This window comes from Triticum urartu, chromosome 5 (assembly GCF_003073215.2).
Source record: "Triticum urartu cultivar G1812 chromosome 5, Tu2.1, whole genome shotgun sequence".
Lineage (NCBI taxonomy): Eukaryota > Viridiplantae > Streptophyta > Magnoliopsida > Poales > Poaceae > Triticum > Triticum urartu.
In genome coordinates this window covers 286,056,221-286,061,501 of record NC_053026.1, presented here as the reverse complement: position 1 = coordinate 286,061,501, position 5,281 = coordinate 286,056,221, and the positions used below count along the sequence as shown (strand labels likewise).

The window sequence follows — 5,281 nt, the reverse complement described above, 5'->3', positions numbered from 1 at the left end:
TTTTTGGGTGCACGGGGTAGCCTCCCCTGTCACGCCGCGTGCGCGCGTCGAAGGCGCTGCGCGGGCTCTGCTCCTCGCTTTTTTCCGGGTCGTGTGTCGACAGCCGCGTATGCACCTGGTTTCTGCACCTGCGCCTGCGCTGCAGCGATGACGAGTGGGCCAGTGCTACCTCTGGTCCCGCGCGTCAGCTGCATGTCCCGCAGCGTGGGTTAGTTTTCTCTGGTCAACCGCTTTTGGCGAGGCGTTCCCCATGCACTGTGCATTGTGGGGACAACTGCGGAAGGGTGAGCTAGTGCGTGTGAACCCGGCTTCTGCACCCGCCTTTGGTCTGGCGTGATGACGTGTGGGCCGGCTTTGCTCCTGGCCCCGCACGTCGGCTGCATGCGTCTCCCCAGGGCCGTCACGTCGTCCGTTTGTCTGGTGTTAGAGAGAACTGTGGGGCACAGGGGCTGAGAGGCTAAAGTTCCAAGCACCCCTGACTAAAGAGAGGCTAGGACTAGTCTTGAGGCTAAAATTTTTTAGTCATAGGAAACCTACTAAAATATGTATTAGCTCTCTCTCCTCATTTAATTCCTCTCCTTTAACACATGCGAGTACTGGATTAGAGTATTTGAAGGATAATAAATGCTCAATAACTTGATTTTACTTTCTTTAGTATTTGGATCCAAGCATGGATGAGACTAGAACGTATCAAGCACCCTGTGACTCCTGCGTTGTGCTCTGCCGGACTCCTGCGTCTTGTCTACGGCAGCAGGAGCGTGCGGTGTGGGTGCCCACAACCCTCTCTCCTCCCCGCTACTCCCTTCCTCGTCAATACAGCCGCCGCGCCACCACCCTCGTTCGGTCCTTCCTCCCCCTGCGGCCAGGAGGCGAGCCCTCACCGCGAGGAAGCCACGGAAGGAGGAGCTCAACCGGGCGTCGCCGGCCGGAGAAGGAGGAGAGGCGCGGATGCCAGCCAGGGAGGCAGATCGGCTCGCCTCCGTCGTCAATACAGCCGCCGCGCCACCACCCTCGTCCGGTCCTTCCTCCCGCCCCCACAGCCCCAAAAGCTCTGCCGCTTCTTTCGGCGAGATCCATCGTCTCCTGAGGGCCTTATGAACCCTAGCTCGCGAGGAAGCCTCGGGAGGAGGCGGATCGGCTCGCCTCCGCTGCTGGAAAGGGCTCGGTGGTAAATTTGGCTTGTTCTCATATCTCAGCGAGTCATGTATTTTGTATGGATCTATCATGCTGGGATTAGTTGTAGACTTCCTTGCTGAACCCTACAGGGAGCAACGCATCCCCAGTTTGCTTCCAGAGGAGGCAGGGGAAGAGGTGAACCTGCTTGTTCTTCATTGATTCCTAAATAAATATCTAATCTGTAATATTTTGTTATATCTCTGCTCAGTTACAATTACAACATGGGGCTTCAAGTGTCTATTACTGTGGATCACCAATATTTTGTTATATCCGTGCATTTTAGTTACGACTAAGTGCCACACCAATGAATGTGAATGTCTGTTCAGGTAATAAGTATCACCATTAGCAATTTCGGTTTGTCCCCATAGTCTATGTGTGTCCCATGTCCTTTCAGTACCTTCTGCTATTTTCCTGCATTTTCGCGTACCATGCTGTAATGTTGCATTAGTTTTTGGCCGAAAATTCTTGCCTAGATATGGCCATTTTAATTTTGCTACACCATGGTTAGTTAGCTGAGCTATTTAAATACAATTTCAGGGTTTTCTTGTTGCTGCTATTCCTCGTGGATATTCAAGAGGCAACTTGGCACCTAATGTCAGCAACGTGCTTATCGGTGACGAGGGAAATGAAAGAAGGCTGCAATGGAATTTGTACTAGGTATGTTTCTCCGTCTCCTCAACTCTCTCAATCTTCATCCCAATTCTTGCCTATAGAGATTGATATGGGTCTGTAGCTAGGTTCAAATATTTTTTTCCTTGCATTAAGCAACTTCCCTTGAAAAATAATGTTTCATGGTTGTGCCTCTAAAAAATCGTTGTGCCTCTTACAGACTACAGTACCTATTACATACTACAGCTTACCTGTAACTCCAAGTCCTATCATAATCTTGGTGGAATCTGAAAGACATAAAGCATATGCACCAATAGACCCAAAAATCCTCTCTGTTGTGAAATAAAAGAATTAACAACTTATAGTACGTAGAAAATAGTGGTATTAGTTGAAACACCATTGTAAAGAGCAATTTCAGTTCATTGAAGATTCTGTCCCTTGTGGTAGGCTTTCTTTGCAAATTCTTTAGCTTAATTGATGTGTACTCGTTGTAATTTTCAGTATGCTCTCTGAAGATCAGATTTTGGCCATATAATTTCCGGTGACTGGAAGTCTGAAACTGAAGATAAGGCAGATTGTTTTGATTCCGATTACTTGGAGATCTTGTGGCTTGCTGTCCCTGGATCAGTCAGACCTACGGCAGCATCAACTCGTTGATCCTAGAGGCCATGGTTCTCGAGGTAAGAAATATAAGCATACTAGAGAGAATCCCTGTGCCATATGAACAAATCTCTTTCTCATCCATGCAATCTCTTCATATCTCAAATCCCCGCTGGAGTGCCTTCACCTTGATATCGGCACATACGACTTCAGGATGGTTGTAATATTTCTTTTAGAGGATCTGCACTTCGAGGAAATTAGAGAATGCTGATTTAAAAACAAAGTATATGTAAGCTATTAGGAAGCCTGAAAGATTCATAAAAATAGTAAGCATATGAGTTCTGATAAATCAAACGGCACCTCTTATCAATCATTGTAATGGATGTTCTGCAAGATAAACAATATTTGACTGGCTCCCCTTAATTAGTGGGACTTGAGAGTAATGTAGAATGTTTATTTTAGCAGTCTTTAAGGTGCAAAATATGTGTTCTATGATACCAGTTTCTTGCTTTATTTTGCTAACTGATCACAACTACCATTTCAGTGAACACATTATGAGCTGGAAATTGTACATTAGAAACTCTTGACAACACATTGCAAGTTCCATGTTGGGATCCTTCGCTATATATTCCAGACAGAAGATTGAATGGAAAATCAAGATGAACATTTGTGTGTGTGTGAGAATTTATATCTCTTTACTTAATCTGAAATCTAAAGTAGTAATTCTCAGCCTGTGGGCTATGAGGTGACGCTCGAAGTGACAGAAAAGGAAGATATTTGGGCATATGAACCCTGGAAAGAGTTTGATGGTAGCATAAAGAAAGCAGGTAGTCGGTACCAAATGAAGAGAAATATTGGAATCATGTCATTCCTACTTCATAGCTATACAGGAGCCAGTTTTCCGGTTGATCCGAGATATATTTGCTGCTATACCAAGTGCAACTTTTCTTTATAGGGGAAACGTTTTCCTACATTTTTTTAAAACAGTATGGTCCTTCTATGGTAGCAAACTCTGGTCAAGTATCTTTCATTTCCTATATTGAGAAGTAGCTTTACTTTTTCTTGACAGTATGGTTGTGTTAACTGCTAAATGCTAAGGTTCCTTTGTTTGTTGGCATAAATTTCCCTGATTCCTTCTGATCTGGAAAAGCTTACTTTGGTATTGTGTCAGTTCAGTTTTGCATGCTTGCTCATAGATAATGCATCTCACCAGAACGACAATGCTTATATATAGCTGCAACAGTTATGTTATACTTCTGCACTACGCCTCATGCGTGTGTTTATTGCATCATTATGGAGTCCACTTGGATTGTCATATTATTAATTGTAAGGTGAAATAGGTATAAAAATGGATATGAAGTAATGCCAAGTTAAAAGTGAATTTTGTTAGACTGAAAATATTTTTTTCATGGTATTGTGCTCCAGTGATTTGAAAATTCGCAATGCACCGTTGTTGTAGTATTAGCCTTACTTAATTCTTCTATGTGTTCTTGCACCTCCCGATCACTGTTTTTTGGCCTAGGACCATTTACATGTCAAGCATGAGATTTATGTGTCAATTAAATATGTTCCATTACTGTTCTTCTTTTTGCAAGATTGACTTGTTCCATCCCATCCATTGTATGGTTTGAAGAGAATAATTTTTAATTTTGCTGCTCTTATTCAAAAAAGTTTATCACCATCCACTGCTGTTTGTGTGCTTGATTTATGTCATTTTGTCAAGTGGCAGTACACATGCATTAGCCACATGATATCTACCTTCTAAATAGCCACATTGCTTTATGGAATGGATGCAAAATAGCTGAATGGAACCCACAGGTGTAGTTTTTATAGCGAGTTTTACAAGGTTTTACCTTTATTCTATGGGTCATGGTTGATATAATTTTGGTGTTCTGAGTGTAATCTTTGTTTGTGCCTTTCTTTTACCAGACTATGTTATAGAAAGAGTCAAGATACTTCAACAGTGGTAGCCCAATGGGGTAGTTCCTAAGTATGTTCTGTTTCTAAAAAAAAGGTCCTAAGTATTGCTGGGAGAGATGGCCAGACTGCTGGACCACCCTACAAGAAATCAGTGGCATGAATGTGCTTCTACAGAATTTGTGGCATATGCAAAAATACGTACACATGTCTTGCCTCACAATGCCCTCTGGGTGAAACCACCACTATAATTTGTCATTTCAAGTTTGTCCTTCCATTGTAGCAGACCAACATGTCCTTGTTTCTTTAATTGATTTCTCATTTTATGTTTGCACTTCTACTACAACAGAACAACATGTCATAAACATGGCGCTGAGCATTGTTTGTCCAGCTCCCTTCAAGACAGAGATGTAGAGAGTGGCTCCATCACTGAAGAGAGGACAAACGTTGTGCAAGGCATTTTTGTCCAGCTCCTTTCACAAATGAAGGAATTACCGTGCATTGTGAAGGATTGTGACGGACAAGGTGCAATGAATCCAGAGGAGTGGGAGGGGAGAGTTTACCAACAATGTTTCAAGGACAAAGTGTGACCTGGATTCCTAAGTTATAGCCAGCGTAGCAAAATTGTATAAAAAGAATGCCCGCATTTTGAAAACTCTATTACATAATTTGAGGCTACGTTCCTTCCAATTTTCAGCATTATTAAAAAGATCCTTATTATAGTTAAATTTCCATGCATTTATTTTCAAATAACTCTTGGTTAAAAATGAGTCTTGTTGTAGGTGGCAAGCCTCCGTTCTTTTTTATTATTATAGGGGGGGTGTTAAATTTGTTACCATATATGTTTGTCCACAACTAAACCAAAAAAAAATCATGGTTTTTATTTTCAATTTGCACATGGATTTAGTGGGTCTATGCGCCATTTGACAAACCGATGGGTTTGACATACTCTTTGTGCTTGCTTAAGCATAAAGTTACT

General features: G+C 42.5%; 1 long non-coding RNA gene across 8 annotated transcripts; it reads left to right on the top strand.

Annotated features, from left to right (window-relative positions):
- Positions 1–699: 699 nt before the first annotated feature.
- On the top strand, positions 700–4,992 carry LOC125508631. Of its 8 annotated transcripts, none has more exons than XR_007283678.1 (3): positions 705–1,168; positions 1,385–1,833; positions 2,287–4,992. It is a non-coding gene; the product is annotated as an uncharacterized LOC125508631 (long non-coding RNA). The 8 variants fall into 8 exon arrangements; XR_007283679.1 differs by having other exon boundaries at positions 706–1,833; positions 2,287–4,203; positions 4,315–4,992; XR_007283675.1 differs by having other exon boundaries at positions 706–1,833; positions 2,287–4,503; positions 4,652–4,992.
- The last annotated feature ends 289 nt before the right edge of the window (positions 4,993–5,281 follow it).